This window comes from Grammomys surdaster, unplaced genomic scaffold, assembly GCF_004785775.1.
Source record: "Grammomys surdaster isolate TR1022 unplaced genomic scaffold, NIH_TR_1.0 136, whole genome shotgun sequence".
Taxonomy (NCBI): Eukaryota; Metazoa; Chordata; class Mammalia; order Rodentia; family Muridae; genus Grammomys; species Grammomys surdaster.
Window position 1 is genome coordinate 11,077,183 of NW_021604594.1, and position 14,019 is coordinate 11,091,201.

The following is a 14,019-nucleotide window of genomic DNA, read 5'->3' on the forward strand; positions in this document are numbered from 1 at the left end:
TTCTATTTAAAAAAAAATAAATAAGTTCATGGTGAAGGGACTCTCCAGCCCAGGTCTGGCAAACACGGCTCTGGTAGGCCTTCCCCCTCCCCCCCCCCATGCCCTCTGCCTTGTTAACAATCATTAGATTACATTCCTAAACTTAGCCCCAAGGTCCATTTCCTTATTTGGCCAAATCTTCCTCCTGAGGCTAACTACGAAGGTCCAGCTATCAAAATATTGAAGTCGAGCAATCAAAAGCCCTCTTTGGCTCACCTTATTAGCATGCCCAATTAAAATCAAACACTTCATCCTAACACAGGGTTTCCCCTTGTACCTCTATAAGCCATCGTTTCCCTATAGGCTGTGTCTGTCTCCTCTCTATCCAGAGGCAGTCCTTTGTCCCTCAGAGACGAGCACCTCCTCTCCCTCTCCCTTGTTCCTTCCCCTTCTCCCTCCTCCTCTATCTCCTGTCCTTGTCTCTTATTCCCTGCCCTTTTGTCTCTTTGAGGTAAATAAATCTCCTTTGTGTTAAGAGCTTGCAGAGTCTGAGCCAATACTGCTCTCTCCATGTGGGTCATTTAGTTCCTTCCATAAAGGCTATTGAGAGCCTCCCGGCACTTTGGAACGAGAGACATAGTGGTGAGCACATTAAACTGAGCCGATGCTTTTATGGAAGAGGCAAGTGAGATATATGGAGGTCGAGACCAGGTCTTTGAAAACACACTAGAGGATGGTGTGATATAGTAACAGAGTGTGGGGAAGTCTGGTTGGATTGAGAGGTAAAGCAGAGAGCTCTGAGTCATGAGGCTGAGTCATGAGGCGCTATGACCCGGGGAAGAACATTTCAGGTAGCAGAAACACCGGAGTGAAGATTCAGAAAGAGCAGGAGCCAAGCTGAGCTTTAAGGAAAGGCAGGTCATTATGTGCAAGTGGAGGATGAGAAGGAGGAGCCCAGATAGTTACTGTGGTTTACACATGACATCAGGTAATGCTGTACAGGCAAAAGGGGGCAGTGAGGTGAAGGGGACCTAGACCAGATGACAGGAAGTGGAGCTGAGATGCCTTTCTGTGGGACTGTGGAGAAGTAGGTAGTTTGGCCGTAAGTGAGGCAGTGTTTGATAGGATGAGTAAGTGGTAGTTTTGTGCTCTCGCTTGGTTCATGGGTGCTTACATTTTTATTAAAGCAATACACACACTTATACATGTACCCTTCTATGTAAAGACACTTAGGCCCAGAAGTGTTGCGTTAGGCAGGGAAACTGTCATCATGTGGTTCTAACTCAGACTCATGGGGCTTCCTAATATGAGAGTGGATAAATGCAGGAAAGAAAGGCCGAGTAGGATGAACACAGGGAAGGCTCTGTGAGACAGGCCTTTGAAGAGACACAGGCTTGAAGAGTCGCATTCCAGATTAGCTGAGGAGAAAAGTGGACAGGAGATGTGTGATGCGTAGATGAATAAACTCATCTGAATGGCTTATAGCAGGACTATAAAGTGAAAACATGTCAATAAATTGAGGTCAGCAAAGTGAAGATAGATGACAGAGGGCGTCAAGGTTGTTTGTTTGTTTGTTTGTTTGTTTGTTGAGACAGAGCCTTACTGTGGAACTGGCTGGCTTTGAACTCACAGGAATCCACCTAACTCTGCTTCCTGAGTGCTGGGATTAAAGGCATGGAATGGTCCAGCAGACATTTTCTTAAAGGGTCAAAAAGTTGAAGGGCTTTGTTTTGTTCTGTTCCTTTGAGATAGGGTCTCACTCTAGCCCTAGCCCTAGAAGTCACTATATAGCCTCCTCAGATAGCTTCCGGCTATGGCAACCCTTCTGCCTCATTGGAGTATTAGGATTATAGGAGTGTACTACCATACCAGCTGTAAAATATTTTACAGACCACACTCCTTCTCAAGTCTTTCATTGTACCATGAAAGCAGCCACAGAGGATGCGCTTATGAATGAGCATGGTTGTTTCATTTAAACTTTATAAGAATAGAGGCAGACTAGAGTTGGACCTAAGGCTATACAAGTGAGGCAACCCAGTAAACTCGTATTGTTAGGGTTTATGAAGTAGCCGTGGACAGGCAGCATTCTTTATTGGTTCCTTAGTCTGTCTCCGAGTTCCCTCTCTGCCTCCTTCCAGGCTTTCAGTCTGATGCCTACTTCTCTCATACGGGCAGGGAGGAGATGCGTTCCCAGATCCTGGAGTCATCTCCGACTGAGCTATTAGCTTCTCATACTCTCTCTGCCCAGCCCCTGTTATTCATCCCAGTCTTGGCCAGCTACTCTGTGGTGTTTCTCAGACACACGTTGATTCTGAGAAGGCATGTGACCCGATTCAGGTCCTAAGTTCACTGATGTGTCCGAGAAAGAGGCTTTCTCACTTTTTAGAGCCACCAAATGGGATACTCTCTTGCCTTTGAGAAATGGTGTACAGGCACATAACTTGGATTTCTGAATTCATTTTTGCTGTTACTTGAGAAGCCATGTTCAGAATGAAGGCAGAGCAGAAAATAGCAAAGTTGGCAGGTTTTTCATGATGTGCATGTGCTGTTGAATCAAGCCAACATGCAGTGGCCCTTTCATTTACATGTATCTATTTTACTTTACACGTATGAATGTCTTGCCTGCATTTATGTGCACCACATGTGTGCATGGTGTCCACAGAAAGTGAGTAGAAAGCAGCAGACCCTCTGAAACTGTAGTCAGAGCTGATTGTGAGCTGCAGTGCAGGTGCTGAGCACCCTGGTCAGCACCCACATGGCAGCTCAAGTAAGAGCAACAAGAGTGCTGGCTTGGAGCCATCTCTCTAACCCTAAGATATTTAGCTTTAATTGTCAACTTGACAGAATCTAGAATCACCTGAGAAGATGATCTTAATGAGGGACTGCCTAGACCAGGTTGGCCTCTGGATGTGTCGGTGGAAGCTTATCTTGATTATGTTAGTTGACCTGGGAAAGCCTGGTCCACCATGGGCATCACCATTCCCCAGATTTGAGCCCTGAAATATTGATCGGTGAAAGTGAGCTGAGTAGTAGGCATGTATGCATTCATTCTCTCTCTGCTCTTGACTGTTGGATGTGTCTAGCTGTTTCAAGTTCCTGCCTTGATTTCCCCTCAGTTGTGGACTATAACCTGGGGTTGTAAGTAAATCCTTAGCTTTCTCTCTTAGCATTGTCTTTACCAGAGTATTTCATCGTAGCAAGACTAAAATGCAACCCTAGGGCTGAGCTGCCTCCATCGTTAAAGTGATTGCCACACAAACAGGAGGACTGGAGTTTGGAGCCCCAATCACCACATGAGTGCTGGGTGGTTGGGATGGCCTCTCTGTAACTCCAGCCTCTGAAGGCAGAGACAGGGGATCCCTAGAGCATGCTGGCTAGCAAGACTTGACATAGTGGTGATCCCTGGGTTTGACTGAGGGACTTTACTTTAATGAATGAGATAGAACAGTAACTGAAGATGATTCCTAACACCAACTCAGTCTGCACATGTTCACAGACACTCATGTTCACAAATGGAAAGAAAAACTAAACAAACAACCCTAACATCTATCCATCTTGGATTTTCAGTTCTGTTAATATACAAACACTTTTCTTGCAGGTGTCCATCTGAATTGAGTTTTCTATTACTTCAAAATTGGATATTCCATTGTCCCTGCAGAATATATAGAATGAGCAGACAAGGGAGTTGATGAAGACTAGGTCTGATGTGATAAAAGTGATAGTAAGAAAAGGAAGAGAGTTAGACAACCTAGGTCATCAGAAAGGGAGAATCTACATAAGAGGCTACTCTACACCAGTCTGGCCAGTATTTCCACACTGAAAATGAAACAAAGGAACAGCGCGTGGCGAAGTCACATCCACCCACAAGAAAATCCATGTAAGATGTCAAACCAGAATGTTAAAGACAAAACAGACATTTACTTGAAGGCTTATGCAATCCTAGTCCAATAGATGACCTCATCCTTGTAAGTAAAGAAGTGAACTAGCTCACCGCAAAATTCTATAACCAGGTCTATAAAATGCTGTGTAAAACTGGAAGAGTACTGAAGATGGAAAAAAATAAATACCTGTAAGAACTGGATGACTAGGAAGAACTTGCGGCTTACAGCTTGGCGTGGAGGAGGTACTAGATGAAGAACAAAAAGGGAGAGGAAAGGTACCCAGATGATGGATCACAAAGCTCTTCTCAGAGGCCAAGTAGGCCTGATTGGGCCAATCCGTTGACATGACACTTCTGGGAGTCCCAGGGGGTGAGTGGGCAGGTGACACAGATGGGAACTGCTGGGAAGAAAGGCCAACCTTGTTGAGAGTCTTCAAATTTCACTGATAAGAAGATGGCTATTGGAAAGAGGAGTGAAAATGGAAAGAGAGAGAAATTCAAAGGAGGAGGGCGACTATGGGAAGGAAGATGGAGTCTGGGGTCACGAAAGGAAAGCCGCGGAAGGTTTCCAAAAGACGTGAGGATGATTAACATCACAGGAAGGCCAACTCTCAGGAATTCAGGGTTCAGTGGGTGCACGATGGTACAGAGGACCCACTGTTCTGCATGTCTATCTCCATTATACATCGACTAGACAAAGTGTTACTTTTAAATTATCTCACTTATGCAATAGGGCATCATTGTTATTTTCAAGTTAAGAAGCGGGAAAGTTTAGAGACTCTCAAATGTCAGAATGAAAAGCTGGAGAGAAAAAGATTACAACACAGAATTTTCAAACATCATGAAGAACAAACGTGCCTGGCAGGAAGTCTGACGTAACTTCCTGTTTTGAGCTTCTGAACACACAGCAATGAGAGGGGAGACATCCAAAAGAGGGCAGCTGGAGAGGTCTGGTTCTACTTTCAACAAATAAGGAAGGATCTTGGAGGTCCTGTTCTAATGAATAATAATAATAATAACCCAAACCTAAACCCCAACAACTTCACTAGATCCATCAGTGAAGCAGAGTCTTGGGATAAAGCGTTACCTCTGAAATTGAACAGTCAGATAGCTGGAGGTATAAAACAACTTACAAGGATGGACAGAAACCAGTGCGTTTGGATGACAGAGTCTGCAGAGCCTGTGAGCATATATGACGAAGAGACTCAAGGAAGCACTCAGAGTCAATGTGTGATAGAATCCAGGGCCTCGAGATGGAGAGAACTTCCAGGGTTATCTAGGTGAACCCAGCCTAATCATTGAAAGTAGAGAATGTGTCCATGAGCTGTGGTCACAGGAACATGGTTCCACGGAAGAAAGGCCAGAGCTTTGCAACATTGCTGGTTTTGAAATTTGAGGAAGAGGGTCAAAGGACAAGGAATGTGGGTGGCTTCTAGAACCTGGGCTGCGACACTTCCCTAAAACCTAAAGCCCCATGGAGGCTTTGACTCTGACCCAGATGTGGGGCCACTGACTTCCAGAGTTGTACAACAGTAAGTTCACATGGTTTCAAGTCACTACAGTCTTTATAATTCATTATATGAAGAGTAGAAATTAAACAAACACAATATGCTTTAAGATTTTCTAGACACTCCAGTGCCTACCAAAGAGCCCAACAGTTCTGAAGAGTGAGTAGGGGCTACCAGAAGCCGAGTTCTCCTCAGGAGACACATTATCTAGGAATCCTCAGTGGCTACTCCATTAGAGTCAGCAAGTTTTCTGGGTAGGCAGAAGGAGGGTCATGGCACATGCTGCCTCCTGGCAAAAGATGCATAGATGTACTGCAGAAGTCCTCGCACTGAGCTTGCCACTCCTAAGTAATTCAGTGCTTATGCCCAGGACAGAACTACAAACTGTGACTGCAGTGACTCCCAAGGCTTGCAGGAAGAGTGTAACTCGGGCTGGCTGGGTTGAGGTTCACCTAAAAAGAGAAAAGACTGAACATTCCACATGTGACTGTGAAGAAGGAAAGAAAACTTCAGACTCAATTAATTTCCTTCCTCCCTCCCTCCCTCCCTCCCTCCCTCCCTCCCTCCCTCCTTCCCTTCCTTCCTTTCTTCCTGTCTGTCCTTTCCTCCTTCCTTCCTGTCTTTTTCCTTCCTCTCTTCCTTCCTGTCTCTCTTTCCTTTCCATCCTTCCTTCCTTCCCATCCTTCCTTCCCTTCCTTCCTCCCTCCCTCCCTTCCTTCCCTTCTTCCTGTCTGTCCTTTCCTCCTTCCTTCCTGTCTTTTTTCCTTCCTCTCTTCCTTCCTGTCTCTCTCTCTTTCCTTCCTTCCTTCCTTTCTTCCTTCCTTCCTTCCCATCCTTCCTCCCTCCCCCCCTCCCTCCCTCCCTTCCTTCCTTCCTTCCTTCCTTCCTTCCTTCCTTCCTTCCTTCTTTCTAAAAGACAAGGTCTTATAGCTGCTTTATAGCCAAAGTTGACCTTTGAACTTCTATCTTCCTGCCTTTACTTCCTAAACATTGACGATGTCGGTGTATACCACTCCAGCCAATTTATGCAGTCCTGAAGATGGAAACCAGAGCTCCACGAATATGAAGCAAACACTCTACCAGAGGAGCTATATCCCCTGCCTCAGCCTCTCAATTCCTAATGCTGTTCAGGCACTCTGTGGTGGCCAGGCTCTGTGACAGGTGAGATCTATGTGGCCTGAGATGCTGTAGATCATAAACCAAAGGGATTCACAGTATGGCACAGAGGAGAGTCAGGGATTTGGAATCCAAGATCTCAGAGCAGTGGACTTCTGGGTTAACCTAGGGTGGATAGATTCCAAATGGCAGGAATATGTATCAGTCTGTGCTTTTATACTGAGGAAGCCGACTTGGGAGAAAAGGGTACAGGTTAGTGGAGCAGGAAAGGACCGCCTGTCATCTGCCAGCAGCCAAAGTAGCTCTTTCCACTTTACTCTCTCCTCCCCCTTACTCTGGGAGGGATAGGGTGGCACTTCTTACCAGGGGCAAATGGGAAGGAAGATGCTGAGAAGAAGAGTCATCACTTGGGCCCACCTAACTACCAGTCACCTGGAAAGAGGAAAACAAGCCCAACATGGCTTGTTTCTGAATGCAGATAACTCCATTTCTAAGACGGCTCTTTTGCTAAGATGACTACTGACTGTTGGAACAACTAGGGAGAATTGTAAGCCTGGCTGCACTAGTTTAAGTGATGGTCTCCAGAAAGTGGAGAGGGGACTGAGGAGCTGACACTGAGGCCCCCTGGTTCTGAAGCACAGTGTATAAATGCACCAAGTCGATAATGGGAATCGGAAGCAATCCTGAGGGCAGGTAGAAGATGGCAGGGACGAGTGATCACAAGCAATTTAACTAACTCCAAATTTGAGCCAAGAACTGGGGAGAGCCAGTGGATGTGGGAGGACAGAACAGGGCGCAGCTGTGGGAATACCTTCCAGAAATTTCCTCTAAAGCTTTCTTTCTGTGAGGCAGTTGGTTTTTCATTAGACATAACGTGGAACCGTGGAATGACTTGTACAAGGGCATCTCCGAGGCCCTGGCAGACGTTAGATAGGGTGAGAATTGTACTAGACATTTGACAAACATGTAATCACCAACCCATGGCGGGAGTGATTATTAGCCTTTGGGCCACATATGCTATCAGCCTTATATCTTCAGTGTGGGAGAAAATACATTGACTTTAAGATAACTTGTATTTCCAGTAGCTGATACTACTCTGTTATCCTCCTTAAACACCTTTTGTAGATTTTAAAATCTCTTTGTACATCTCTTCTATTTTATTTGGTTTTCTGTTGGGGGACCTCTGATGTTGACTGTATGAGGAGTTCCTGAAGTGGTCTCTGGTTGTGAAAGAGGTTTCTAAGCTTTGGGTCTAGGACTCCAGGGACAGATGAGCATTTAAATAATGTACTAAGTGGAACAATTTTTAAAAGGCACAACTTCGGGGGGGGGGGAGAATGTAAGTGAAGGTTGTCATACACTTGGCACAGAAAGGATTTCTCACATAAAACACCAAACACAGAAGTCGCAAAGGAGCTTAGGCAAGAGCCATATTTTAGAAAATAACATCTCTGGGGGAAAAAAATAAGAGGAATTATAGCTATTTCTCAAAAGCTAAAATTCTAAGCGATGGTGAAATGACTGCACTGGAGACTTGCTGCATAACCTACAGTATAGCCTATGGATCAGAAAATTACTTCATCCAGTTGCACCTAGGACATGGACTTTCTGAGTGGGGTTTAGAAACGGCACTGCAGTGACGACAGATGTGAAGATCGACAGAGTGGGGACAGAAGTTGTTTTGCTTTGCTTCTCCACACAGAGGTCAAACCAAAAAGCACAGCAGTCACCACAGCTACAGAGCTCTGAAGGATGCCAGACTCCATGTGCCTTTGTCCTGACATGGGAATGTTTCTCCCCAAGAGGGCCCTGATACTCTAGAAAAATACTTCTGTCTTCTTCTTATACAAATATCTATGCCTATTCTGGAGCATATTTGTGATTTCTAGAATTTGCATTAGAATCATCTGTAGAAGCTGAAATATACTATATATAACTATACACATGTTCACATGTATGCATATGCACACATATCCCATCCTGGACATGGTGGTAATGATGTTGATTTAGAAACTCTGCCTGGGGCCCTGGCATCTGTGTTTTGGGGAATTATGTGCTTTACGTCTGAAGGCCTGGTTGGGAACTAGCAGGCCAGAGTTTTAGATCCTAGCTGTGATTTGATAAGAGTATGGTTAATCCCTATGGTTGTTCACCACTACTGCATTCCTCTCTCTCTTCATTCATGTGATTTTTCTAGGACTTCATTAAACCAACACAGTAGAATCACGTGGAGAATGGGTAACCTGTTTGTATCAATTGCCACCTGCCTATAACAATAAAGAGATGAGAAAGCTGAGATTTGGGGAGAAGAGGAAGCCCTGAGTGAATGAATGTTTCCTGTACACATGGGCACAGCCATGATGAGCACCAAGGCCTTGGACCCAAGGGAAACTGGCAAAGTCTTTCCCCATATGGGGCAAGCTCAAAAGGAGCAAAGCCTAGACCAAGTATGACTGTTTATAAACAATGAACCAGTTTATACAAAGACTAGGAACTGTAGCTTCCTCCTGCCAGATGTTTACAGCCTGAGACTACATGTCTACAGACACCCCCTATGGAGACTAACCAACTCCTCCCTCTGTGCTATATGTAGTAAACACCCTGAGGTTCCACGTTGCTGGCTGAAGTATGTTCTCTCCATCAAAGCACATGCACCACCATCCAGACCCCTGCTTCTCTGTGTGTACCTATGTCTCTATAAGTTCTTCATTCCCTCAAAGCGCCTAGCCAGGGCTCCAGACCCAAGCCTTGTGGGTCACAGCACTGAGACAAAGGAAAAAATGCCGAGAAAGAGAAACAATGAGAAATACTGAAAGGATCAGGCAGTGGTGGCGCACATCTTTAACCCAGCACTAGGGAAGCAGAGGTAGATCTCTGAGCTCAGTGCCAGCCTGGTCTACAGAGTGACTTTCAGGACAACTAGGGCTACACAAAGAAACCCTGTCTTAAAAAAACCAGGGAAGGGGGAAGGAGGGACAAGGAGAGACAGGGAGAGAGAGACAGGGAGAGACAGAGAGACAAGAAGAGACAGAGACAGACAGACAGACATGGGAACGGAGTGGGGGAGAAAGAAAGGAAATACCGAGAACACATTAAGACTGAGGAATAAGGAGGAGACTACAGAAAGGCTGTTTGGTAAAGCAGTCAGTCATTCCCTCCAAGCTTGATCTAAGTCCTATCCCAGCTGTCTCTTACAACAGCTTCCTATGGGTAGTTTAATTCAGTGAGACTGTTACTAAGCTCTTTATTTCCCTTTCCAAGAGCAGAGAAGAGACTTCTCTTGAGTTGTTTTGGGATGATTTTCAATGATGTGCCCTACCACTTGGGGTATCTATCTAGTTCCATGAAAACATTCTCTTCTCCAGTCTCCTCCTAGGTTAGGCTCTGTGTAATAGTTACGCTCCCTTCCTGGCTTTGCTCTTCCCACAGGAGTAAAAGAATTTTGGACAGACTATGCAAGTGGTGGTTCTCTCTGTAATCAAAACACTCATGCTGAATAGGTGAAGGGAAAGGTAAAGAGGTCTCCATTTTATTGGAATCTGTGTTTGTGTTTAAGTGCCCATGGTTACATACTGCCCCAAGGTCATCTGATATGGCTCAAACAAATTAAATCAGGCCAGTTGGAGGATCCACAGCAAAACTTAAGCTGTGGCGAATTTATTGAGAGCAATCAGATTTTCTATACCTTTATCAGAAACAGAATGTAGTGGTGATTGCAGGATGTACAAGATTAATGTCTAAGAGCAATTGTCCCACCCAGCTTCCATGCTTCCTTGACTATTAAGAGAATATACAGAAAAACACAAAATGGCCTGAACAGGTCACTGCCTGAGGGAGTGCCTCAGTTTCTCAAAAACTAAAAGGCACAGAATGTCCCAGGAGCCACAGGCATTATCATATGCAGGAAACAGAGTTCCACAATAGATTTGGTCGCCATATTTATTCTTTGTCACAGCCAATGATGAGTTCTCATGTACTGTCCCTGCAGCTCTCGGTTCCAAAAAACATCTGGTTACTCTTCTACCAAACAGAGAGTTAAGTTTAGATAGCTCCCCCTCTGCTACTTTTATTTCCAGTGAAGAAGGCAGCCCATGAAAGAGCAGGTATTTTTGTTTTTAAACGACTCTCTAAATCATAGCATTCATAGGTTTGTTAGCTTGTACACCAAAAGTCTGAATGCCAGCAAGTATTTATCAAGTGCTTCTTGTATGGCAAGTGATGGCACACAATGGCACACAAAAGCATGGTAAGAGCCATGTAGTCATCCATCCAAGAGAGGGGAAGGACCTGCCCCTTCTAGCAGAGGAGACTGGGCCCCCTAAAGTATATTCTTGACATTCTTGGTTGGGGGAATACTTGTGGGAGTATAAGTAGTTTGAGCTGGGATATGAAATCTCTCTTTCCCGAATCTCCTTCTCCTTCCTTGTGCTATTTACTCCAGAGTTCTACCTAGAAGCTGCCAAATAAAAGTTGTTTTTGTTGTTGTTGTTTTTGTTTATAAATCTTGTTACTCCAAAGGTAAAAATCCAAAGTTTTCTTCACTTCCTTTTTTCTGGTACACAAAACTGGTTAGTTTTAGTGTCTAATCATAGACACCACCCGAATTTTAAAATGCTTTGCGCAGATTCCATCTTTTGAAACTGCCAGTTAAATTAGTCAGTGAGCTCCCCTGCAGGCTCGAAGAGGAGACAAGCGTGTCCTTTTTTTCATTCTTTCAAAATAAAGTGGTCAAAAGAAAACCACAAGTATGGAGAAACTAAGTCTTGAAACAGACTGTCTGTGTCCCCAAACTCGCCACGATTCTACTTTATGGTTTCTGCATCCTGTATTAATCGAATTCACTGATTTTACTTGAAGTTTCACAACCTAATTCTGTTTTCATGGTTTTTCTGCTTGACTTTTTAAATGCTGGTGCAGCCAATGGCCCCCTTCTTTATTCAGATTTGAGCCTTACTGGAGGTCAATAATAAAAGCAATAGCCTGGTGAGATGGTCAGGCCCCACCTCTTCTCATTGCTTTTCTGTATTTCAGTACCACTTGAAAGGGAGAGGAAAAACAATGATGTCTTAGGTGCTCGAAAAAGCATGCATACCAGTAAGCATAGGCAGAGGTAATTTTCATGGCCTTAAAATGACTGGAAATTAAGTTGAGTTAGCATATTTATGACAAAGAAATAAACCATTTAGATGCATATTCAAATTAGACTACAAAATTAAGTGGAAAACTGAGAAAAGAAGAAGTCAGTTAGTGAAATGAAATAGCTACATGACAGTTCTTTATAGCAAGGAACTCACATTGAATAGAACACTTCAACCTCCTGGTTAGCTGGTAGGCAAGGGAGGCAATTATAATTTATTCAGCCATTCAAAAGCCATTTATAGAATGCCTATCATATGTCAAAGAAAGCACTCGTCTAAGCTCTAAGGATAAAAAGATTACAAGCACAGGCCTTTGACTTCTCTAAATTTATATACCACACTGTGTCAATGTTCCTAAATTGTTCTAGTTTGTGGTAGGTTTTCATGCTTACCTGTTTTAACAAACAGTAGTTGAATAAAAGAGTTATTATTAAGTCTTGTTCACCATTTCCTTATAACCAAAGAAAGTACCTTATGACTTACTGTAGACTTTGGGGTTTTTTTTTTTTGAGTTTTATTTTCAAGATCTAATTATAATTCAGATTGAATGAACAAGCAGAAAGGTGAGAGAGCTAACTATAAGCAGACACTGACGTACCAAGTGCAAAGCAACGGATTGCTGACATAATCATGTACACTCATATGTACGTGTGCTGATGCCTTCTTAAGAACTGTCAGCTCACAGAACACCGAGTGCTTTCATTCTTTCTTCCAGGAGTAGGATCTGAAACCTGGGGAGTCCACTCAAATGTCTAAACTCCCAGGGCCTCCGATGCAAGGAAGGATAACGCCAAGAAATTGTTATAGATATGCCTCAGGGTTTCTGATCTTAGGTCTAGAAGCAAATTCACTCTTTGTAACTCCTTCCTTCTTTGTAAGTGCATTGAAATCGTTCATTTACAAATAGCAGAATTTTAGAGATGGAAAATATATTAGAAACTCTCTATCTGGCTTCTTTCTCTTTATTTTAGTGGATGAGGAAATGCTTAACATGCACCACCTCCTCTTCTTTATCTCTCTCAGCTGTCTGGCTCTACAGTTCTTTTGTAATACCCCTCAAACTTATTCCATTTTTACCGCCATTAGCCCAGAGTAGGTTATTTCCTTGTCTTGGCTAGTCCCAAAGTCACCACACTGTTTTTCCTGCCTTTCATCTCTCCACTTATGCTCGGAAAGCTTCCAGATCATATAGCACAAAATCCAGACATGTTCCAGTGTGGGGAAACTGTACCAATCTTATTGTGTGGTCAAATGATAAGCTAAGCTAAGCTAACACAAGGAACTCCTACAGGTTGGCCTTAACTTTTCTTTCTAGGCCTATCTTTCAGCAATCTCTTAAAAGTCAAAGTTCACTAAATATTTAGTTTAACTAATCTTCATAGTTTCTAAGCAGAAATCCATTTAGCCTTGAGATAACAGATGTATTGATTTTTTTTAAGTAGTTAGGTTAATAGTTAAAAGAGAGAAAGACAAAGAATGGACCAAAAGGGGGTAGGCTACATTTTAAAACATAGTTTCAGTTCTGCTCACCTTGCCTTAGGCTTTATATCCCTAAACAAGCTCTTGGCTTACCATGCTTTTTTTTAGTAAACCATACAGCAATTTCATTTAAAAGTGCAAATAGTATTGTACTTTTTACTAAAATTACACAGATTCATAGGGCATGGTAGTTGCCAGACAAAACAGTTAAATTTGCAACGCAAGATTTTTTTTTTAAGAAATACTTACAAAATCACAGAGATCAGGCTTTAAATTAGAAATAATTTGCCGGGCGGTGGTGGCGCACGCCTTTAATCCCAGCACTTGGGGGCAGAGGCAGGCGGATTTCTGAGTTTGAGAGTTCGAGGCCAACCTGGTCTACCGAGTGAGTTCCAGGACAGCCAGGGCTACATAGAGAAACCCTGTCTTGAAAAAAAAAAAAAAAAGAAATAATTTTGTTTCAGAAAGTCTCTTCATTTTCACATGTTGAGTTCAAGAAACCCCAGCAGATTTCCGAGAATACTAGGAGATTCCTGTCAGTAAGCTAAGAGAATACAGCCAGAGTTCCTCCACAATAGAAATAGAAGCAGTCGCCGCTGGCAATGTATTCTAAATCAAGTACACAACTAAAGCTTATATTTTTAATCTCTTTTGATTTAGGAAGGTCAAGATCATGTTAGTTTGGGAAAGGTAGAAGGCAGGGTTTGAACTCACGTTCTTGTATACTATGCAATGACGAGGCTAACCAAGAGGGGAACTGACAGGATTACTGGAGGCTGAGGTTAACCGAAAGGATGATAGGCCTCCCTGAGTCTGAGCGGAGGCGGAGGAAACCAACACTGCCAATCCCCACCCTGGTAGCCATCTTGTGGGAGGAGAAAAGCCGGAAGTACTGGAGACGGCGGGGGGGGGGGGGGGG